Below are 26118 nucleotides of genomic sequence, written 5' to 3'. Positions count from 1 at the left end.
AATGTCACCAAAAAGGATCAAGCAGGTTTAAGAAAGGGATAAGTGAATATATAGTAGTTTTTCAGATTTGTAAAATAGAGAACAAGCAACCAAGTGTATTAAATGTGTTTGTAAATAAAAAGGCCCTTTTGTCCACTGCATTTAATATCTACTACATCTCCATTTACAGTATTTTCTAAATGACACATTTGTGCCTACTGCACTGATGCCAGCTATTAATCAACTAATCTAGAAGAACTCTGTCATACTACTGGCAATCAAATTGTGATTTATGTACTCACTAACTAAGCTTATGTATTTATCTTAGAAAAGAACAGACACACAATCAAAACCAAACAGGTCATCAGAAAAAATAAAGATGCATCAGACAAAAATAACTAAGCTGTGACAGGCCAGGTTGACTTATGAATGTAAACAAATACTCTTATTCTCTGTAGCACGACAACAATTCTAAGAGGAGTACCCCAAGTTTCAAGGAGAAACTTCTGTGTTTTCAGATCGGTAAATTCCTGACACCACATACTGTAAAACTGCACAGTGGCAAAATCATTGTTAGATTTAAATACAGTGTCATTGAATAAGAAAATAATTTGTGTTAACTGTCTATTTGTGCCACAGTAAACAAAAAAGCACAGTCAGCAATTTGAAATTCATATAAAGCAAGACCTGGGATTGAACCTCACTGATATCACTGGATCCATTAATGCTATTAATTATTGGTACTTCTCATTAGAGCCGTCCATGTAATAGGACCCTAAAACATTATCCTAATATTAAACCACTCTGGTGTACTTCAGATCCAATTAGGAAATCATTTTTAAGGGATAATTTTTGCCCCCCACTGACTGAAATTATGGGACATTTTGTAAACAAATGGGGGCATTTTAGCAAAGCATTTAGCAGAAATCGCCAAGAATTACACAAGGATGCCTATTTTGAGTTACTTGCCATGAATAACTTCAGATTTCCATGTACATGTTTACATGCTTTTGGTTCTTTATATAAAATGATTACCAATATCTTGGATTTTAATATTTCTACTGTGGTTATCCTGAATCTTAATGTGACTCTGTTTCTGTAGGTCAAGGTAACTGTGTACACGTACATAGTGACATGAGCCAATGTGTCTCCATGAGACCCAGTGCAACACAGAGCAACATGCAAAAAGGTGTAAGGTGAGACAGAAACAAACCATAAATAGACAATACAACCATGTAACTGTATAGTGTAAAAGTGATTTAAACCTTCCAGAAAAAGTAATATTGCACTATAAGGTTATCAAACCACATAACAGGACATAAGTGTGCATCTTGTATCAATAAACAAAACAAAATAAAGTGCAGGTGATGCTGAAAAAATATAACACGCATAAAGTGTTGCTGTATACTGGAATGACAGTGGTTAAACCTGGCCTGTGGTATGAAACTGTTACTCAGTCTTGCAGAACCAGAACGGATGCTTCAATACCATTTGCCAGACGGTAGAAGAGGGAAGAGTCTATGTTAATGGGGGGGGAAATGGTCTTTCACAATGTTACTGGCTCTGTTATAGAGGCTGGGTTGGTAAGTGTCTTTCAGGGGAGGTAGAGGTGCACTGAAAACCTACTCTGCTGCTTTCACTATCTGCTGTAGTGTGTTGCAGTCCGAAACATTACAGTTCACATACTAGACAGTGATGCAGCTAGAATGCAGACTTTCAATGGTACTCCTATAGAATGTGGTAAAGTTCACTGTTTTCAGTCTTCACAAGAAGTACAGATGCTGCTAAGCTGGCTATGGAGGCTCAGTTGAGGAACAAAGAAAGGTCATTGGTGATGTGGTCTCCCAGGAACTTGGTGGTTCTTACCATCTCAACAACAGCGCTGTAGATGGTGAGAGGTGGGTAAGCAGTGCTAGATTTCATTAAATTCTTTTGTCTTTTCAACATTAAGCGAGAGATTGTTGCACCAGGCAGCCACTCCCACCACCTCCTCCAATTATGCTGAGACATCATCGTTCCCAATAAAACCTACCACCATCAAGTCATCTGCTGACTTAATGATCTTTAGTATTAAGCACGTGGTGTGCATATACTACTATTAACATACCACTGTAGAACTTGCTACTGTAACTGAATTATGGTAAGGCAGAATGGCAGCAGGAGATTGAGTAGGTGTCTGTGCATAAATAAATGGGGAGAGCTTCATGAATACCATTTTAGTGTTGATCATTAATAAAGTCTTCACTTGTTCTTGTTTTGTAATCAAACTACCTCACTGTAATTCATCTCCAAATGCCTTCTTATGGCAAAGTTAATGAAACACTAAAGTAACCGTCACTCTTCACATATGATTCTTGGTTGACTAAACTGAAATCACTGCATTTTTTTTTTTGATAATTTTCACAAAGTCCCCAGTAGCACTGGGAATAATGTAAGGGAAAGCTGTCAACCCTTATAAAATATTCAAGATATTTTATAAGCCTGCATTTCTATTTCAAGCCAATGTACAGTAATTAACCTTTTCAATAGTTGGCACACTGATGCAAATAGTAATTATAAGTTATTGTTTTGGTGATGGCAGTCTCTCATGTTTGAAACAAGCTTTCAGCGTAGCCATTCAGTTTTTACAGTCAGCACAAGGCAAAATAAAAAACTACATAGGAATCTGTACCGTGAATTTTATTTCAATTGCAACAGTGATACCCAATTAATTGATTAAGTGTCAAAACGGTCTGAATACACTTATGCCCTTTGACCCTGATTATTTCCGAATCAGCTTCACATATAGTAAGAAACCAAACAGAATACAAATTATTTGTAAAGAAAAAATATGGAAAGTTAAAAAGATTTCTTGTCACTTTTGCCTAACATAAACAATCTTTTTTTCCAGACTTTCTGAAGGGAAAAAGCAATAAAAGCCTACTGCACAAATTTTTTTCAGCTCTTTTTACTGTAGCAATGCTCTGGTACTTTGCTTCACCATATGTGATTGACTTTGTACAAACTACAAAAGAGTTGAAGTATTCAAGAGATTTATAATGTTGCTTTCAATGTCCAGATGTTTGATGAATACAGTTCATAAAAACTATTACAAATTATTTCTCCTGTGAACATGTGCCCCACTTTTAACATGCCTATAACAATATACTAGGAAGAATGAATGAAACCTGCAAAATAAGAGTTGTATTTCTCAGCAAATCCTAACTTTTTTTTTTCTACTACAATTTTGCACAGAAGCACAGACAAAAACTTCTCAAGTCCTGAAATTAAAGGACATGTTAAAAATTAAATTTTATTTTTAAATAATTAACAAAAATTAAAATTAATAAAAAATTAAAAAATTCAAGTTAATGATTCCTGTTGACATGAATTACATCTTATCACTGCTAAACTACCTCTTTTGCAAGTGATTAGGTAACAGCAATTGGGGGATTTTGGGGAAACAATCACTTTTTTTTACCATTTTTTTCTGAACTCTGTCACCACCAAAAAACTACTAAGAGAACAAAGCACTTTTAAAAATCTCCATGCAACTGCTATCAAACACTTGCACTTTTATGCAGGTACAGAACAGAAAGTTTACTGTAATGATTTTTTAGAAAAGATTAAAAATGAATAATTCTTAGGAAGTCACAATGTAGATTCCTGTGTGTTTTTAAACCCACATTTCAAAATTTGTATCCAATCTAATTCATCTAATGCTAACAATGAAAATATAGCAAATATCCTTGCAACATAACACCCAACGTTATATTTTATTTATTCACTGAAAAATAGTAAGTAAAAAATGTTTTACCTTCTTTCCTAGGTTAAGAACAAAAACCTCATCATTATCATCTTGTTTACAGATGCCTTTGACAGTGGCAAAGTTCATCATGTGGCTTTAAAAAAATAACTAACAGTGCTGCATCAGAATATTTTTGTGAGAAGCAGACGGTTGTACAGTTACTGCATTGTTTTGCTGTATCTACAAAAAAAGAAAGTGCGCTTTTCCTGGGGAGGAAGTAGTTTAATCAAAAACCACATGACCATAAAACACTTTGATCTACTAAGTCTCCTTTTTGCCATATGTAACCAGAAATAAGTCTAGTTTCTTTTTCAGTCACCACATTTCCCTCAGCCATAGACACTTGTTGCTCTGGACCGAAAAAGGAACACAATTTTCAATCATAACAAACACATCAACTTAAAAGACAGGCATACTCTGAAAAACACAAAAAGTGTTATTTACACAAAAAAGCCAATGGAGACACCAGGAAAAATGTGCAAACTCCACTCCATGTGTGACTGGGCCAGAATTTGAATACAGTCTCATTGTTTTGAGGTACAAGAACTAACTAATGGTGGCCTACATTACAAAAAAGCAACCACAGAAACAGATACAGCAATAAGCATTAGGGAAAAACAAATAAGGGAGCATTACATAAAAACTGATAAAAAAAACTCCAAATGAAAAAAGGCTGATGCATGAAGTATGCTATTAAAACACAAAAGAATAATAACCATCCTTCTTTGTTTTGTCGAAAAGACAGCCTTTTGTCATTAATCAGAAAAGTAAACTATTGTGTAACATATTGCCACATGGGTGGTTCAAGATAGAAGTGGATTGCTAAACATACCTTCCTGCACAGGCACACACAGTTATGCAGTATGCTACAGCAAAAATGCAGAGACACATAGTAGCTATTTAAAGTTAGTAGACAAGTACTCTACCAACAAAGTCTATACGTTTATGACTCAAAAGGGACAGACAATCGACAAAATTAATGTATCATGGTATGGGATGTCAGAGGCATTGATTTACATTTCTCAGGAGTTTTAACTATGTTTTGGTTTTCATGAATACCTGTGTGAGAGATGTGCCAAGAATGGCAAGTAACATTAAGTCAACAGCATTTCTATGATTGGAAGCAAACTGTGATGAAGGAGGCAAAGTGACAGTGATGCAACTTGTGCAGCAGAAAAAATGGTCTATAGTTAACTGACTGATGAGCTCTCTCTAAATTTATCAAGTAGATCATTCCACAGGTTGGAGCACTACAGCAAAAAATCTTCCACTCCAGGAACAGAATATTTATGGAGGAAATTGTAAGATGGCCTACATCTTGTGATTGCAGTGTAGACATCTGACTTAAGACTTGATTTAAAATACATCAAACGATTGATTTACTTGGAAGCTAATGAACTATAGATGTGAAGTCCTGCTGTGAATCAATATTGACATCTGAACTGTTCACTTTTACCTTTATCTGTAAGTTTTCCCATTTGATCTTTTTTCAGTATAGCCAAGCTAAATAACACAATAGCTCCACTACATTGGCTATGAAGAAAAAAAGGATCAAATGGGAAAATGTATAAATAAAGATAAAAGTGAACAGTTCAGCTGACATTATTGATTCACAAATCTTACACAACCCTGGTTACAAAGAAATCGCTTTCATTTAAAAAATACAGCATTCACTTACTCCCTTTCTGCCACTGCAAGACATTAAAAGGTTGACATATGCTTCTGTCTTTTGCCAACAAATTTATTGCAATGCAGTTTTTTTTTTTTTTTTAAACAGGGTTGACAAAGACAATGAAGCTGCAATTGTTCAAAATGCACCAGTATATGTTTTAACCAAAAAGCAAGAATCTCAACACATATCAGTTTTTGCTCACATACATACATGCATACATACACACACATACACAGAAGTATGCGCAGAAGTAGGTTTACATTTGTGAGTTCGCTGGAATAATCATAACTTGCATGTCTTTTTCCATACGAACCAACTGTAAACCTTCTTTTGCCGACCCTGCATGAACTCACAGGAAGAGTTATGTAGCCGGGACAGTTTGGCAAAAGTAGTATTACATCTGCCTTACATGCTACATGACCTTCTGCCTCTGAGCTTGCTTGACCCTCTACACCTGAGGAGACATAGAAACTGTTACAAACTACATGACACAATCGGCTACACAATCCTCTGCCTCCTAGCTGGCATGACCCATTTCCATCCCTGGCTACAGGACCTCTGCTACTCCATTGGGCCTCTTAAATTACGTGACCCCTCTGCCTTTGTGATTATTAAGCCCCACCACCGCCTTTAAATCAGAGTCTCACAACAGTCTAAACCCGGCTTACTTTCCTCGTTAGTGGGTGAACAATCCAACGCTTGGTGAATTCTGCTTCACAATGATAGGAAGAGCCAACATCAAAGGATCAAACAGTGACGTATGAACGCTTGGCTGCCCAAGCCAGTTATCCCTATGGCAACTTTTCTAAAACCTCCTGCTTGAAACCCAAAAAGCCAGAAGGATTGGGAGGCCCTGCTTTCACAGTCTGTACTCATACTGAAAATCAAGATCAAGCAAGGTTTTTTATTTGCTCCATGGGAAATTTCTGGCCTCCCTGAGCTCGCCTTAGGACACCTCTGTTTTGACAGGTGTACCACCCAAGTCAAACTCTCCACCTGCCACTGTCCCCAGAGTAGGTCATGCTCAAGGGTGACTCAGGCGCTTGATGCCAGAAGGGAGAGAGCTCCACCTCCCGCCTCACCGGCTGAAGGAAAAAACGGTAAGAGTAGTGGTATTTCACTGGCAGCAAGCCTGGGGTCCTCCCACTTATTCTACGCCTCTCATGTTTTTTTCACAATGTCAGACTACAGTCAAGCTCAACAGCCTTGCTCGAGAACTCCGGTAGCACAAAAATTTTTTTTTTTTTTTAAGTAGTAATATGCAGAAATGATCAGTTGCGATCGGACGTCTGAGAAAGGTACCGGGTTGCCCTTCTGACTTAGCAGACCAAGGTAAGTCTAAGCCCTGCTGACGCTCCCTTAGAAGGATTTAGATATGGGGTCATGTAACTATTTTACACGACCCTCACCCTGGTTTGGTCTTACATTACTAGATGCTCAATTTTTTACATGACCCCATGTCTGCTTTGGTTTTACATACCAGATGCTCATTTTTTTTTTATATTACCCTCACCCCAGTTTAGTCTTACATGACCCAATGCTCATTTTTTTTACATGATCCTCACCCCAGTTCGGTTTTACATGACCCCCTGCCCGGCTTGACTTTACATGACCCCCCTGCCTCACCAGATGGTAGCAGAAATAGTATTATGAGCCCCAACCAAGGGATGGGAGAGAAATTTCTAATGGGAGGAGATTAGACTAGGCCACTCAGTTCCGCCTGGGCGAGGGTTGTTTGGGGGCCACCGGAAGTCCTCAGTCCACTGGGCCAGGCCGGAACGGCCTGGGGTCAAGGCTCAGGTTGGGGATAGGCTCAGGGTTAGGAGAACACAAGTGTTTTCAGTCTAAACAGTCACACGTTAAATGTTCTGTACACAGAAAAACAGCAGAGGTTCGAGAGCCCTGTATGGGGAATTAACTTTAAACAATTATACTAAAGGAGATAAAGTGTACAGCATGTCATTTTGTGGTTTAACCAATCAGTGAAGCTTTGGGGCCAGGACTGTGATATGCAAAATTAGCAGTTTAACCAATCAGTGATGCCTTAGGCTGTGTAAGCAAGGTGCCTTGAATGCAGATCAGTTATGACAGTCAAGTGTATAAATAAGGGCTGCACCTTAGCCTGCAGTGAGTATGACTTTCTGCTGATCCTGTAGCTGCAGGGATCTCCCTTTTTGAATAAGAGATGACAAGCTTCCTCATGCCTGGTTCTTTGAGGTGAATATTTCTTCTTCTTCTTACTATTATTATTATTATTTTGTATCCTTAATTATGATTTTTCTTTTAGGTGATGATGGCTGGTAACTTAACCAACAACCAACAAAATTGGATATTTAAACAATACTGGAAGATAGAGAATGCTGAAAATGTTTGACAGAAATGGGCTGAACAATTTCATACACCTCCACCAAGTAGACAAACAATTTACAGAATATGCTGTAAATGTGACAAAACTGGGCCCATCTGTAATGCTTCAAAAAGTGGTCGACCGGTAAGTTTTAACAACCAGGAAAATGACTTGTTAGTTATTCTGACATTTACAGAATGCCCCAGAGAATAAAAAAAAAGAGCTTCATTTGAGTTGGGCATATTCCGTAGATCTTTGAGTCGTCTAATGCGATGTTTATGTTTGAAAATGTATCGGCTAAGATTGATTCATGGGTTATCGAGGATGATCCGGATCGGTGTTTACAAATCTGCAAAGTGGTTATGAATAGCACTGGGTGGTATACTGGTTCATACTGAAAACCGTTTTTTTATTTTTTCTTATACTGCAACACCGGTTTAAATTGCCTAAACAACGTTTGGAACGTGGCACAGCAGGAAACTGTTTAAGTGGGGACCTTTTTCACTGCTACATGTCCGTTGCCTGGAGATACTTTGGTTTTAAAAGGTCGGGTGTGGACCATTATGTTCAAATCTGTGAATACTGTTTCTATACTACTGGATGATACTGCAAGCCAAGTTGTACTGGTTTTATTTTTTTTCAATACTGTGTAATGTACCTGGGTACTGTGTAATAATGTGACTACATGTTGACTTTATTCTAAACATTTCTACTTTAATCTCAACGCTTATGATGAAAATAAAATCGACATGTTGACTTTATTCTTGTAATTTGTCATTAAAGTAGAACATTGTAAACTAAACTTCATCCTAAAATGAATATCTAATTTACCAGATATTCTAAAATCCCATCATAAATTTATGTAGCACATTAAATGCTTTGTGTTAAGTGTTCCCCAAACCATGTTAATCGGTACATGCTTCTTAAACTGACTTCCTCTTGCACTAAGAGGAGGCGCAGGCAGCACACACCACACATTAATTTCATGATATTCCTGCTCCCTAAACATTTAGAATGCTAAGATAAATACTTGACATAATTTTCATGATGAAATGCATTTAAAGCATGCATTAATCATGTGGGGGTACGGTGGCATGGAGGTTGCACTGCTGCCTCGCAGCAAGGGGGTCTCGGGTGTTCCCTGCCTTGAATTTGTTTTTCTGGTGGCTTTACTCGGCGTGCTTCAGTTTCCTTTCAAAGTCATGTAGGATGTAGTGTATGTATTGTATTCACCCTGTGATGTGCTGGCGTTCAGGATTTGCTCCTGCCTCGCACACAATGCTTGCTGGGATGGGCACAATCCTGAATGAATGGTATAATTAAACATGTACAATGAAGATTTTTTTTAAAGTCTAGTAAATGAAACATTGATTTGAGGATGAAGTTCAGTTTATGACATTCTACTTTAATTATAAAATAAACTACGAGAATAAAGTGGAAATGTCGACTTTAATCTCAACACATAGTTTTTTTATTCTTCCGCGTCTGTATTTTTTTTCTTCACCGTGGCCCTAATACGATTCCATAGGGCTATACCACAAATAGCATTATAAATGCAAGTTGCAGTTTATTTATGTATATAGCTTAGCTTGAAGCAAGGTCCATATTAATGCAATTTGCCTAAATGATGGTTCAGTTGGTAAAAATGTCATCACCATGTTGCATTTGTTTTACTTTATTTTTATTTGGTGAATACTGTGTAATGCACATGGGGGGTATTTTTCGTACGTGGATTACTCATTTAGCCGGATGTAATTGTTGACAATTTGGATCCTGGATCTGTTGGTTTTACAAAACTCTTGCTGGATGTGTTGTCATAGCAGGACATCCAAATCCTCAAACCTGCTTGGAGCAGGTTTGTTCTATGTAAACAAGGATTAGCTCACACACTTAATCAGTGTCTGTGCGTGGAATTCATTCAGTCACCATTCATGAATGAGCGACCAATTGATATCGGGACATCGGTGCGCAAATTATAAGAAGAGAATTTCATATATAGAGGGTTTTGCGCGATCTGCAAGATTCTTTATTGCTCCAGGAGGAAACTCTTTTAGAAAGACACCACTTTATTAGCACCTTATATTCGAAGTCAAACTAGGTGAAGTCGGGCTCTCACAACCACACAGACAGTATGCATTGCTTTGAGGTTTTTTGCAAGCGGCACTTTTTTTATATACTATAGGCGAAGAGGAAAATCTATCTAAAAGTGCAGTTTGCCAGGCAATTCGTAGAGTCTGTTTGGCTCTGAAATATTTCCTTCGGGTTTTCATAGTGTTTCCTGGACACCTGCGTGTGCAGACAATAAAAGAGGCGTTTCATGCCATTGCAGGTTGGTAATGCACAGGCAAAAACACCCACAGTTCCATAAAGAATCTCACAATCAGCCTAACATTCTCATTACCCAGAATTTCCAAATGTAATTGGTGCACATGGGACTGATCAAAGTGGAGTTTGATCAAACATTATTTGGAAAATGTACCTGTCCTCCTGATGAATAATCAGACACAGTGTCTTCATCAAATATTTGACCTTCGCCAATATCTCGTTGGTCAGACACAAGTTCTAGGGATATGACATTCCCTGCAACTGATCCAAAAAAAAAAAAAAGGGCTATATGGAACCATACCTATGGCACACATTGAGGACAAATATATGCAATGACCATCCTTTACCTGAAATGAAGTGACCACTGCATCCTGTCACTGGTTCTAAGGAGGAGCTTCCCCCGGAATGCTCTCAGAAACAGGGTGATGGGCATTTTGCTGGAGACCCAACTCTTCTGCAGGGGTTAGGTCTGGACCGCATGGACCTCCACCTGTTTATTGCTTGTCTGCCTTCTTATTAGCTTTAAAATTAATGTTTTTTTATACTTGATTCTTTATGTCAACAATTCTTTAAATAGTTATATACCAATATTTACCAGTTTGAAGTATATTCTTGTACTTCACTTTAACCTGTTCCCATGTTCTCCTTGTGGTCACGTTTGATCTGGAATTATGACATATTAAATAATAATTAATCTGACACATAGGAAATGAAATGCTGCATTCAGTAAGTACAATGCACACTATTTAGCGTTTAATTTGTCGCCCACTTTTTGCCAGCCGTCTTTTCTGGTTTGGGCTGCTTTGCAGTGTTACCCCGTGTGCATATTAAATCTTGAAATTCTTCATATCCTTTGAATAAAAGGTCCTGCTCCGCTTGTGTGAAAGAAAGAAAAAAAAATGTGCCCGTTCTTTCGTTATTTTGTTGCAGCCTATCAAAAACTTGCTGATCATGTTTTCAAGACTCAATATATATGGGCTTTTCAATCAATGCAGGCCCATGCATTCATCTCGGATGATTAGATCCAGCAAGACTAATCTACTACACAGCTGCTTTTGAAAAACTGACTTATCCCGGATGAGTTTCACCAGTATTAACTTATCCAAGATGAGGCATCTGATCACGGATGATTTAAGCGACGTACGGAAAATACCCCCCTGGGCTTGAAGTCTTGAAGTGATAGTATTATTACTGGAAGTTGCACTATTATTTCCATCCATCCATCCATTATCCAACCTGCTATATCCTATATCACAGGGGTCTGCTGGAGCCAATCCCAGCCAACACAGGGCACAAGGCAGCAAACAAAACCCTGGGCAGGGTGCCAGCCCACTACAGCACTATTTATTTTATTGTTATTATTTATTAATTTAAATATTATGTAGTTTAATGATGGTAAAGTTGTTTAAAAAGTCACTTTAACGTGTCAGTGGACAGAGATTGTTGACATTAACAGAAAGTGTAGTTGATTTACAAAAAATATTTACTTTTTATTCCTTTTCTAAGACATGTTCAGTACAATACAACTTTTGACAAGCACCTCTGGATATTTTACTAAGTCTAAATGCCTCTTTGGATGGATGAAAATATGTAGTCAAAATTCAAGTTTAAGTTGTTTGCAAAACTGTTTCAATAAAAAGACTCTATATTTTGACTGCAACTGTCATGCAATGCGATTCCTTCCCTTCATTAGTGCCACCCCCTTGAAAACTATCACTTTATGGGGCCATGCAAACCTGTATTAATACTTGTGTACACATTAAAATGTTTTTTTGTACAATGTGCAATGCTCATGACAGTGGAATAGGTTATTCTTAGCCAGTCTACTGCAGTAATTGCAGTGGAAAATGTGGTTAACATCCACTCATGCATGGGAAAAAAAATATCGTTGAATACCGTGAAACCGGTATAATTTTGAAAAATACTGTGATATAGAATTTTGGAGATCAACAAGTGGAGTGTGTCATTTCTGTCAGAACAGGAGCAAAGCCCAAATCTCAATTAAGGGTTACTTACAATAGCGGCTGACTTGCCAATGAAAGTGGACCTGGGAAAACAGCTGCAATTCCTGAAGAAAACTGTAGAGACCACCCTAAGATCAGATATAATGCTGTTCTCTGAGACATCAAGACATGGGGTCATGATGGAACTGATGGTTCTTTGGGAAAAACACATGAAGTAAACTAGCTAGGGGAAGAAAGTCAAGTATATAGACTTTGTGGTTAAGTGCAGTAGAATGAGGGTGGCAGCCACAGTATGTGTCCATAGAAGTGGGCTGTAGAGGCTTTGCAAGTCAGTCCCTGTACAAGGCCTAGTAACTATGTTGCCTGACAAAGTTCAAGTTCAATTCTTGACCACGTAAAAACAAGAATGTTACTACAGAGGTCTGACAACAGCACCTGCCATATGGTGAGCATTTGCAAAAATAAAAGAAAAAAAAGATGACCAGCAGGTAGAGGAAATCACAAACAGGATGTGTGCAATGATAGAACAAACGTGTCATCAATCCACTTGGTTGACAGAAAAGGCTTCTGGCAACTAATCAAATGTCTTGAGCCAGTTAGATGCATTGACAATAACTGCTCAGAAAAAAACATTTTAGCCACAGTCAATAAATTTCCACTAACAACTGACTTTTTGATTGCGCAAACAACAAGAAAAGCTATATTAAAATAATATGCAACACCAAAGATAAAGACTGATAAATGCAATCAATGGTACAACAGAAAAAATGTTCTAGCCAAACATACACCCTTGCTATGATGCAAACTGCTGTCATTTAGAGAAAAGGACTCGGAGGCAAAGTTGTTTAGTGTGTTCTTGTTAACAAATGTATGATGCCAATTTGCCCACCCCCAACAGCTCAGTCTTAATAGTATGTTTTTTTAGCATTCTTCTTCTATTTCCTAGTATTAAGAAATATGTTATTACACATATATTTGATCATAGTAGTGTGCAATCTTTTAAGTGAAAAACAGGAGAAAGAGGATCAGCATGAACAATTTAGCATAATGATCTGCAACAGAAAACACAGAACTTGCTCCAGCTATGCAAATAAGTGACCTGCATGCAATAAGAAACAAGAAAAATATTAAGGTTGATGTAAGCATCGATCATTTTTCACCTTAATGCAACTTTTAAATTGGAAGGTTTTATAGTACAATACTGCATATAAATATATGATAAAAAAAATCAAGGACAGCTCAAGAATGATAGGTTTCTTAACTTGAGAACAAGTCTTGCTTATTGCAATTAAAGGCTTTTAAGGCTGATTGTAATTTTACGTGTAAGAGATGGGGAGGTAAAGAGCAGAATTATAACAATTTTCATTGCCTCCTGCTGAAAACAAATTCATACACTTCCTTTGGTGCTTTGTAGTTGCTAAAGGAAGCAGTATAGAACCTGCTTAAAACGTTAGATATAAAGCCTTACTCCAAAGCAGCATTGACCATGTTAAATTTATTCCACTGTTGTTGCATTAACTTTTTTTTTTTAGCTTTACATCACCATACAATTCCAATTATGGCTTTCCTTTTTATTATTAACATTCGCATATACTGTATTATATATCTTTGGGGACTGAATAAATTAAAAAATGATATCATTGTGTATTTCATTAGCAAGTACAGTTATCTTTCATTAAAAAAATAAAACAGTCTAGAAATGAAAAATCTTACCAATAATTCTAAACAAATGAACAATTTAAAAAATCATATATAAACCATATCCTATTTTAAACAGACAATTTTCACTTTTTGAATGTGAATAAAAAATTTTTTAATTCCTGCAACATTAAGGGCGACTGTGGCTTTTATTTCACAAAAGAACACAAAAGTGATTGGACTCATTTTAAATGTGAATGTATCAAACATTTTATATAACCTACATCCGCTGCCTGAAATAGTGCAAAGATGAGCTCTTGGTTTTGTCTGCAGACTACTACACATGCTCAAAAATGAGAGGGAGTTATGTTTGGACCAATTGGAAGCTTTTTAAAACAATCTAATTTTTTTTAGTCATTAAAATTTTTATTACATGATTTTATTCAACTTGCCCTCTCTGTATGTCTGGATCAAATTTTCCAATCAATTTTTTTTACCCACTTTTACCAAACCAACTTCCTTCAAACTCTGCATGCACGATGATCTCCAGTGACAATTTAATATTTCATCAGTTTTGACACAGCATCAGCATGTTAATTACATCAATTTTAAATTTCTCATTTCCTTATACTCTTAGCAAATACATATACATACATACATATATATACACACACATATATATATACTTTGGAGTGGCCTAGTCAAAATCCTGACCTGAATCCAATTGAGATGCTATGGCATGACCTTAAAAAGGCAGTTCATGCTAGAAAACCCTCAAATAAAGCTGATTACAACAATTCTGCAAAGATGAGTGGGCCAAAATTCCTCCAGAGCGCTGTAAAAGACTCATTGCAAGTTATCGCAAACACTTGATTGCAGTTATTGCTGCTAAGGGTGGCCCAACCAGTTATTAGGTTCAGGGGGTTTTTAACAAGGGGGCAATTACTTTTTCACACAGGGCCATGTAGGTTTGGATTTTTTTTTCTCCCTAAATAATACAAAACCATCATTTAAAAACTGCATTTTGTGTTTACTTGTGTTATATTTGACTAATGGTTAAATGTGTTTGATGATCAGAAACATTTTGTGTGACAAACATGCAAACGAATAAGAAATCAGGAAGGGGGCAAATAGTTTTTCACACCACTGTATGTATGTGTATGTATATATATATATATATATATATATATATATATATATATATATATATATATATATATATATATATTTTACATAACCAATTATATAACCAACAAATATATATGAAAAATTAGCGGTGTTGATAAAGTGGGCAGCATGTTGGACTTTCGATCAAACGGTTGAAGGTTCGAGACCAATGCACACAAACATTTTTTTTTCCTTTGACCAATGTAGCCAATTTAAAACAAAAAATCTTGATTCATTGATATTGAACTTTTGTGAATTTACTTCAATATGACAGTTATGCAGTATTGGTCAAGTGGTTAGCATTATGGACATTTAATCAAATGGTCAAAGGTTTGAAACCAATGCACACAAACAATTTTTTTTCCTTTAAATTTTACCAATTTTTAATCATTCATATACAAAATTTGTTGAAATACTCTTTACAGTGATTTGGCAATACTGGCTTTAATTGAATTAAAACAATTCTTTCATTTGCACCTAACAACTTTATTTTTAATCACATATGACCAACAAAATCTTGCTGCCTTATTTAATAAAAATCATGTCACTTAAAAATATTTTTTATATTTTTTTATCGAGTTAACTATGACATATTGTAAAATATAATTTTTAGTGTAATTATTGTTATACCAATATGTGCTTATAGGACTCAATAACAAGAGTAGTAACATAAGATGTTAACTTACATATTTATCATATCACAATGTGTATAAGAATATATATTTTTTAACAAATTGTGCAGTTCTACTCACTAGCATGATATGCTAAATTGCTAAACAAAAACTCAAAAAATACTTTTCAACAGTGTAAAGAGAATGATTGTGATACTTTTTCTTTTAATATTAAAACAAATCCTTACAAGAATAATGCATAAATTCTTTTTATTTATATCCTTGTAGTCTTTTCTGTGTTTTTAAGCAATAGGTCACTCCCTTTAATGATGATTTGGGACATGTATGACATACCATTAGGGTTTTTAAACAGATAAGCATAGAACATCCAAAGTTCATCTTTGGTGTAATACTACATCATCATGATTAGAAGCATTTTCAAAAATGTTAGCTTTACAAATAGTTTTAAAGACATCTCTTAAAATGTAATGTAAACAGCTCCAGCCTGAGTCCTATTAGTCGTTGAGTTATTGTGGTGTTATCTGGTGAAAGGATGTTGCCATGTACTGTATGTCTCTTGAAACTATTTAATGAAAATTCTGAATTACAGTAAGCTTATGGCTCTGGAAATGTGCTTTAAATGACTCATTTGTCAGACATAGTATGGTATTTTGTACCACCCTCTAGTGTATCATATGAGTCACTGTTTGACAACATTGACTAAAATCAAAATTGCAGCTTTGGGAAAATGGTGTGCAGATTTTGTTTACTTTATTAATCAATTTAGAATTATTAAACACGCTGCCACCAACATTTATGATTAATATACAATGCTTAAGTGCAGATTAATTAACATGGACTACCTGACAGTTTACAGTAATTGAGATATACATTACTTTTGATAAACTATTGACAATATACACTGCCAATCTCTTTAGGAGCAGTGCGTTATGTTGCAACCAGGGTTTTTCCCCTGTTTTATTTTTTGGTTATTACAGAATTTCTGTTATATTTGTTTGTACTTTAGTAATTATATTCTGAAACTTTTAATGTGTGGCCATTCTATGTTCTTTGTGGGTGGAGCACCAGAAGGTGGGGGCCACCCGGACATCACTGTTGTTAGGTTTTCCTTCTGGATTTATGTTTAGTTAGGAAATATAGCCTCAGCAGCAGAACATTGACAGCGACTTGTAGTTATGAATATAGTTATTTCTTTGAATGTACTGGGCTTTGTTTGAGATTTTCTTGCTTTGTGTTCTTGGATTTAATCTTTGGAGAATAACTTTTTTGCTCTGAATATTTTGCTCCATTTATGTTAAATAAATTTCTCACTTCATAAAGATTTGTTGTGAGACCTCTTTCTGCAAGGTAGAACTTCATACTCTATCTCTTCTTTATGAGAAATTTTGAAATATTGGACTTTCTTTGTACTATGAACTTTTAAAGCAAGCTCCCCATTTCTGCCACCTGCTGCAGCTGAAGCCAGCAGGTAATTGTTGGGGTCTGGCTGAGTTAAGGTGAGCTTCTTCTGAGCAGGTCCTTGAAGGTCCTGGCCGTCTTAATGGGTCTTTGGGATGCCTCACACACCCTTTCACCATTTTTGTGACTCTACTTCATAACACATAACATAGTTGAAACAAAGGAAAAATTTGGTGAAAGTCCTGTATGAGAATTGATGATTATGAAAATATACCATACTGTTTTCTGTGCCAGCTTAATCCTGAGCAGGGTGACGGGGGGCTGGTGTCTATTCCAGCCAGCATAGGCCACAAGGCAAGAACAATCCCCTGTATATGGTGCCAGACGGTATAAAAACTCCCACACACGCACACACTACACACCTACTAGAGTTAATGTTGTGTCACCAATTTACCTAACTTGCATGTCTTTGGACTGTGAGCCATACAGACATGGGTGGAAAATGCAAACTGAATGTAAGGAGGACCCAGAATGCAAACCCTGGTCTCCTTACAGCAAGGCAAAAACACTATTACTGCAACACTGTACTGCCTGGATTATGAAAATATAGCAAATAAAACACAAGCGTCCATTTTATTTACCTACAGTGGGGATGTCATGATTCACATCAGCTGTCTTCTGAAGTCCAAGTTAAGTTTAAAGTAATATATTTTTTAAGAAAGTGTATTGAAATTCCAAGGAGTTGAAATCATGGAATAATACAACACTGAAGACCTCAAGACAATTCACAACATGAAAGCCATGGCATACACTGGTATTCTTTTGTTACTTTTTTTGAACTACAATCCACAAATCAATTTGATTTTAAAACATTGACATTTGCCTACCTAACACAGAAGATGGGGTGCACTCACTCCATGACAAGTATTATATTTATTTTGCAAGATATGATGCACATAAATGGGAGATTGATATACAGTACAGTAATCCCTCCTCGATTGCGGGGGTTGCGTTCCAGAACCCCCCGCGATAGGTGAAAATCTGCGAAGTAGAAACCATATGTTTGTATGGTTATTTTTATATATTTTAAGCCCTTAGAAACTCTCCCACACTGTTTATAAATATTTTCCGCACAGTTATACAGTAAACCCTCATTTATCGCGATTAATCCGCTCCAGACAGATAAATATATTTCAACGAAGTAGGATTCTTTATTTATAAATCTAATATTTTCGCAGTTAGAGCATAGAAAACATGTTTACGACCTTCTAAATACGTTTTGTAACATTATTAGAGCCCTCTAAACATGAATTAACACCCTTTAGTCAAAAGTTTAAATTGTGCTCCAAGACAAGACAGAGATGACAGTTCTTTCTCACAATTAAAAGAATGCAACCATACCTTCCTGTTCAAAGAAGCGCCGTCAGGAGCAGAGAATGTCAGAGAGAGAGAGGAAAGTAAACAATCAAAAATCAATAAGGCTGTTGGGCTTTTAAGCATGCAAAGCACCGCGATAAAGCGGCCGCAATGAAGGGATCAATGTGAAGGTAGTGTTTCAGCATTTTTTAGAGGAGCGTCCGTATCTTCTAAGCAAACAGCCCCTCTGCTCACACCACCTCTGTCAGGAGCAAAGAATGTCAGAGAGAGTAAGAGAGACAGAGAAAAGCAAACAATCAAAAATCAATATGGGCTGTTAGAGCTTTGAAGTGTGCAAAGCACCGTGCAGGAAGCATATCGTATATCATTGAGAAGTTTTACTTAATACATAATACATGCTCTGATTGGGTAGCTTCTCAGCCATCCGCCAATACTGTCCCTTGTATGAAATCAACTGGGCAAACAAACTGAGGAAGCATGTACCATAAATTAAAAGACCATTGTCCGCAGAAATCCGCAAACCAGCGAAAAATCCGTGATATATATTTAGATATGCTTACATTTAAAATCCGCGATGGAGTGAAACCGCGAAAGTCAAAGCGTGATATAGTGAGGGATCACTGCAATAAAGATTTAATGATGATACTCTTAAATGGCCACAATATAGCTGAGCTTGGTTGTACATCATTGTAAACGTGATCAGGGTCAAAGCCTTTTTTTTTTAAACTTTAATTTTATTGCAATCATTCCATAGAAATCAATCAATTTTTACAAAAGTAGGATTGAGAACAAGTCGACCCCCACCCCTAGGGTCAAGGCCTTTTCAACAGGCTCAGAAACACATCCTGGACAGAAGGAAAGCGTAACCTGCCCCAGCAGGGATATCAGCTGGAGTTACAGACAAATGCATCAATTGAATTACTTAAGGGACGTAAATATAGTGGAAGGAGTGCACAATAAAAGAATGCACATTCTCCAATCCTGTAACTGTGGGTAGCAGGAGGCTGCTACTGAGATCCCTGCAGTTTTGTCTGAGCATTTGGTTAGAAATGGGGCAGCAGTCTGGCACGGATACCTGGGACCTGCCAGGGCGAGCCAAAATTCCATGGGTTTTGTAAGGTTCTCTCTGACCTGGAAATATTTCAAAGGAGGCCACAGTAACCTCAGAAGTTTTCCAGAATTTGGGTATAAAAAAGGCCAGTGGCCAGCGCTTTGATGATCCTGGAATCAGGTGGAGTGCAGATGAAAAGTTTTTTTGGGGGTTTGGGGACTGCAAGGGCGCCCATTTACAGGCCACAATCATGTTTGACACTGTCATACAAATTTATGATGTCAGCAACAGACAGGCTTGTTTCATTCCGTAACTTCTGTTAATATGTCTTTAAACTGAAAACTATAAAGATTAAATTAACAATGCTGGTCTATAGGTGGATTTGATTTTTTTCTCAAGTATACAAGTATACAGATTCTAGTCTAATGCTCACAGAAACGATGGATGCAACTTAAACACTTCTTTTACAATAAGATTTCACATGTTACAACACTGCATCCAGGGTTGGTTTTTGGCATATGCTCAACAGTGCTGTGATGGGCTCCAGTAACCCTAAAACTGTATTAAGATCAGGTGGATGGACATATTGACATATCTTGAATGGCACAAAGAAACCAAAAATAACATAACGGAAAAAGTATAGCATGTGTATTACAGAGCCATCAACCAGATAAGGTAGTAAGTATAATAAATGGCACAGCAATCAAACCTGACACTTGAGGGTGGATAATATAAGGGTAGTACAATAATAATAAAAAAAGATAAATAACAGCATAAAGGTAAAAAATAAATAAATAAAGCATCAGCAATAATGTTAACAATCTATATTTGTTAAGATTTATAAGATTATGTAATGTTTCATTAATTACAGTAAAAAATTAAATCCACTTATTAGTCTACTGCTTTTAAATACATTACTCAAGCTAATCAACCTCTGTAAAAAAAAAAAAAAAAAGGGACAAAATTCACTGTAAATTAGATTAGAACAAAAGCTTTCTACCACTTACCTAATGAAAATATTTTGTTAATGTGTTTACAAACACCAAGTTGAGAATTGCTGTGTGTGCTCAAAAAAATAATAAAGAATGCTTATTACCTGCCTTGCTGTTTCACCCTAAATGAAAATCCTGTAACCACATTCTTAAGAGTCATCATTGCAAGTATGAAAATAAAATGCTGACTGTAACCCACAAGGTTTTCAAAGTAGTCCCCAAATCTGACTCACTGTATGACGTTGAACTAGTCACCTAACATACATCATAGAAATCTGAACTGGCTCGTTGTGGCTTTTAAGGTGTTGTGGGCAAAACCCAAAGAAAAAAACTTCAAAAATAAATATATGTGATATATAAATTGCTAATAAAGTAATTTAGGATAGTATGACTTTAAAGAAAAGCCTTGGCCTTTAAACCATAAGGTTGGGGAATTTGACATATTCACATACATTCTTACACACACACACAAACTTCTATTCACATTTTAATATAATTATACTGTATGAAGAATATTTATACTGTATAATCAATGTAATTTATTCTGCTCTTGCAAGTTGCCTTGGGTAAAGGCGTCTGCTGAAAATACACTAACAAGTATTATACTGAAGTTAATTTAAAAAATTTCCTTCTAGTCATCTAATGGGATTAATCTATAGATATCTACTGTACAGCAAAAAATCTGTAATTGTACATTTTATTTTCATTCACACCCTAATTTCTCATAAAAGCTTTGTATCCATGCTGCTTGCAAACAGTGCATAGATTTTAATTACAAACTGTGGTGAACAGCACACAAATAAAAAAAAACTGTACAAATACTCTTACATTGTATTTTCCAGTGTTAAAACAAATTCCTAGGGTTTTAGATTGCCATGGTTTGCTGTATTCCACTATATGTCTAAGCTGCTGTACATTCAGAATCGCCAGATGTCGCTAACTTGACACAGACTCTGTAGAATATGCAAGCAGAGAGGAATGTGGCTGAAGAAACAAGTCTAAGACACGCAGAAGAATAAGACAAGTAGCAGCAAATCTACCAAATACCCAGTGTCTGCCTTTCTGCTCGTTAGACAACATTCCTGAGAGGTTTCTACAAAACATGACTACTCAGAGGCACAATACAAGTCACAAAAGTATTCTCAGATTTAAAACAGAATTCTTCATATTACTCTCAATTTACCACTTTCACTTGAAAAATAAAACAAAAAACAGGAAAATTAAATTTTCTTTTTGTTGAGCACAAACCGTGTTCAGTTATCTTTAATAAGAACACTGGAGGTGATACAGCTCTTGCTAGAGGACAGTTTAGCTGAAGAGCTTAACAAAACCAAATGCTCTTCAAAAAGGTGGAAAGATCTGTATGACAGTCTGTGGGAATATACCGTAGTAGAGACTTAAAATATTTACACAGAACAGTTTTGTCTGCACATATGCCACAATGGAACAAGCTGCTGTAAAAATTAGACACAATAAGGATGTTACTGTTTTGTTATGTAATCAATAAGGTGGTAAATCTTAAGAACTGACAGCTCAGTCCCAAGCACTAAGCAACTGATTGTAACTGACTCATGTAGGCTGCTAGTGGAAACGGCAGAAAAAGTGAATTGTATCTCAGTGGTGATATCTGTAAAGAGATACATACTCTTTCTAATAGGATCTAAATTCTGTGGCTTAAAAAGAAAAAGGAGTGGACTATAAATCACAAAAGTGGCCAGTTCGTTAATCATCCTGACTTGCTTCATCATTATTGCACACATTGTGGAAATGGGGATTTGGGGGGATAGGTTGTTTGGTACTACTATTAATTCTACACTTGTGATTTCAAAGTCACTTTCAAGAAAAGCTGAATCAAATACATGGAAGTGATAAAACTTTATTCATTCCATTTCCATTCTAGTGATGCTATAAAGCATAACTTGCACAGTGGTCAGTGCTGCTACCTCACAGATCTATCATTCTGGGTTTAAATTCACCATGCAGCTATTGTCTGTGTAGAATTTATAAGTTCTTTCTGCACAGATTAGGGCTGGGCTACATGGACTTAAATTGAAATTGTGATGAATTTGACCTGAAATATGGACTTATATAAATGTCCATACACGGAAAAAAAACCTGGTGGATTTACTCATTTCATTAAATATTAGAGAATTGTTTATGTTTTCAAAATGTAGTATTTTCATGAATAGCAGTGGCTTGAATAAATGGCTCAAAGAACATGCTTTTTACAACCATTTTATTTTGTATTCCCTGTAGTTATTTTTGAGTTTGCATTAGGCCCTGTTCATAATACCACACTTTTGTTTAAAAACACAGACATTAGTCTCCATTTTCCCTTTCATCCACAATACAAAATGCTCTCTAGAGTCATATACTTCTGAAAACACAGCCTCAGCTTTATAATGTGGACAGAAGAAAATGCATTTTTTTTAAAAAACACACTCTAACTTGTTTGTGCTTATTATGTGGTCTGCTCATTACACTCTCATATTCTCAAAATCTTATTTAGATGTTTTAGAACATTAGAACAATGTAGAGGAGAACAGGCCATTTAACCTAACAAAGCTTGAAGGCGTTAGTGCTGGGACTGTTGCCCTTAAAAATAGCAGCAGCCCCAACACAGAGTGACTGCTGCTGGACACCACTCATAACATTAGTTAATTCTGAAAGGGTTCCGTGCACCACAAATTAGATAGATAGAAAGACACTATAAAGATAGATAGAAATACACTATAAGATAGATAGCGGACATAGAGTAGTTGCTTTCCATGGCACTTGTTGCATTGCTTACCTGTATGAATCTAAATTGCATTGTGCATAGTCTGAATGCTGCATACATACGCAAAAGGCAAATGTACAGGTTGCTGTAGGTTTGCCCCTTCAGGGATTTTTCCAGCAACGTGTGTATGCCCAGTGTAGGAGAATGTCTATGTTCTATGAGTTTTCACTCATTTTAGTGTGGATAGAGATTCTTTTGTAAAAATGTGAAAATACTAGTATGGACGGAGATCTTATTGATTTAAAAATATCATTTTAAATGAAACTGTAGTAGTATGGACGTAGTTTTAGATGCATTATGTTCAACCCCTTGCCTGTTATACCAGTATATGCCTCTGCTAGTCACTATCATCTCAGTAAATGTTGATTTCTTATTTCTTTGTTTGACTTTTATATATAAAGAAAGACAATTACCATGCTAATCACAGATCACAATGCATGTACAGTATATTGTACATATATTTTATGATCTACATCATTTTTAGTGGCTTCACATTGTACATTTGCAGAAGCATGATTTTTCATGTCTGAAACATCCATTCTGCAATAATGCGTGCAAATATTCATTTTATAACATTCACCAAAAGTAGTAAATATTGTAATTTGACGGTTAGTCAACCTGTAGTTTGTACCCAGTGTCCTTAACGGCTTCTTGAATCATTCTTTATCTACAGTATAGGTGTTTTACAGGGCCACAGGCAGCAAAACATTTGGCAGAGATGTTTCAGTGGAAAAAGAGCCATTGCAACTACCCAATGAAATGTTACTTTCACTTTCAATGCCAATACAGACTGAAGTTGCATCTTACTATTACAATTTGCCATTTCAAAATTTGAGATTTTTTTGTTTCATTAACTGATACTGAATTAGCCTATTACTAAATTCAAATCAAAAAAGTAACATGGTTGTTTGTATGACATCCTCCAATTTAAAATATGTGCTTAGGAAGCTCTTAAAAAAAAACAAAAAAAAAAACAAAACAACAAGAAATGCAAACTTCAAAAATTAAATGATAGTTATATGAAAAAGTTTGGGAACCCCTCTTAATTCTTTGTATTAATGTTCATCATTGGCTAAGATTTCAAAGTAGCAACTTCCTTTTAATATATGGCATGCCTTATGGAAACAGTAGTATTTTAGCAATGAAATTAAGTTTATTGGATTAACAGAAAATATGCAATATGCATCATAAAATTAGACAAGAGCATAAATGTGGGCACCCCAACAAAGACATTATATCATTATTTAGTTGAGCCTCCTTTTGCAAATATAACAGCCTCTAGACGCCTCCTATAGCCTTTGACAAGTGTCTGGATTCTAGATGGAGGTATTTCTGACCCCATTCTTCCATACAAAATCTCTCCAGTTCAGTTCAATTTGATGGCTGCCGAGCATGGACAGCCTGCTTCAAATCACCCCATAGATTTTCGATGATATTCAAGTCAGGGAATTGTGACGGCCATTCCAGAACATTGTACTTCTCCCTCTGCATGAATGCCTTTGTAGATTTTGAACTGTGTTTTGGGTCATTGTCTTGTTGGAATATCCAAACCCTGCGTAACTTCAACTTCGTGACTGATGCTTGAACATTATCCTGAAGAATTTTTTGATATTGGGCTGAATTCATCCGACCCTCGACTTTAACAAGGGCCCCAGTCCCTGAAGTAGCCACACAGCCCCACAGCATGATGGGACCTCCACCAAATTTGACAGTAGGTAGCAGATGTTTTTCATGGAATGCGGTGTTCTTCTTCCGCCATGCAAAGCGCTTTTTGTTATCACCAAATAACTCCATTTGTGTCTCATCAGTCCAAAGCACTTTGTTCCAAAATTAATCTGGCTTGTCTAAATGAGCATTTGCATACAACAAGTGACTCTGTTTGTGGCGTGAGTGCAGAAAGGGCTTCTTTCTCATCACCCTGCCATACAGATGTTTTTTGTGCAAATTGCGCTGAATTGCAAAACGATGTACAAATACACCATCTGCAGCAAGATGTTCTTGCAGGTCTTTGGAGGTGATCTGAGGGTTGTCTGTAACCATTCTCACAATCCTGCGTATGTGCCGCTCCTGTATTTTTCTTGGCCTGCCAGACCTGCTGGGTTTAACAGAAACTGTGCCTGTGGCCTTCCATTTCCTGATTCCATTCCTTACAGTTGAAATTGACAGTTTAAACCTCTGAAATAGCTTTTTGTAGCCTTCCCTTAAACCATGAGACTGAACAATATTTGTTTTCAGATCTTTTGAGAGTTGCTTTGAGGATCCCATGCTGTCACCCTTCAGAGGAGAGTCAAAGGGAAGCACAACTTGTAATTGAACACCTTAAATACCTTTTACCACTCATGATTGGATACCCCTGTCAATGAAGTTCAAGGCTTAACGAGCTCATCCAACCAATTTGGTGTTGCAAGTAATCAGCATTGAGCAGTGACGGGCATTCAAATCAGCAAAATTACAAGGGGACCCACATTTTTGCACAGCCAGTTTTTCACATTTGATTTAATTTCATACAACTAAATACTGCTTCACTAAAAATCTTTGTTCGGAAAACACCCCAGTACTCAGATGTTCCTAGGAAATGAAAGACATACCACTGTTATCTTTTTTGTTGAAAGCAGAGTCTATTATGCAGGCTGAGAGGGGTTCCCAAACTAATGCAGTTGTCTCCATAAATGATACATGATCACTAAATTAACATAAAAGAAAGCTATGAAGGCTGCTGTTTTTATTCCCACTTGTAATGTTTCAGTACACTGCAAAGATGATGTGTCGCTTTTGGTATGTATTACTGACAAAGTGCAAATATTTTTTAGAGAGTAAGATGACAAAAGTGTGTTTTGCAAAAAGGTAAGTCACTGTAGCTGTAAAGCTCCTTCCACCAGTTGCTTGTTCACTCATTTGCAGAGACCTATTTTGCAAGAGGCAACAGGACTTGTTGCAAGCACCGCACATGCCTAGATGGCCTCTTCATTCACATATTTTACAATAAGGCATTTTAACATTAGATGTTAAA

At 36.4% G+C, this 26118-nt stretch overlaps 1 protein-coding gene across 10 annotated transcripts in view; it reads right to left on the bottom strand.

The window, feature by feature from the left end:
• arhgap12b (Rho GTPase activating protein 12b) overlaps positions 1-26118 on the bottom strand; it is a 191157-nt gene that overhangs the window by 78968 nt on the left and 86071 nt on the right. The gene's annotated exons all lie outside the window — the stretch shown is intronic.

The sequence above is a fragment of the Polypterus senegalus genome, chromosome 5 (genome assembly GCF_016835505.1).
Source record: "Polypterus senegalus isolate Bchr_013 chromosome 5, ASM1683550v1, whole genome shotgun sequence".
In the NCBI taxonomy this organism is placed as follows: domain Eukaryota; kingdom Metazoa; phylum Chordata; class Cladistia; order Polypteriformes; family Polypteridae; genus Polypterus; species Polypterus senegalus.
This window is presented reverse-complemented; position numbering and strand designations above follow the sequence as displayed.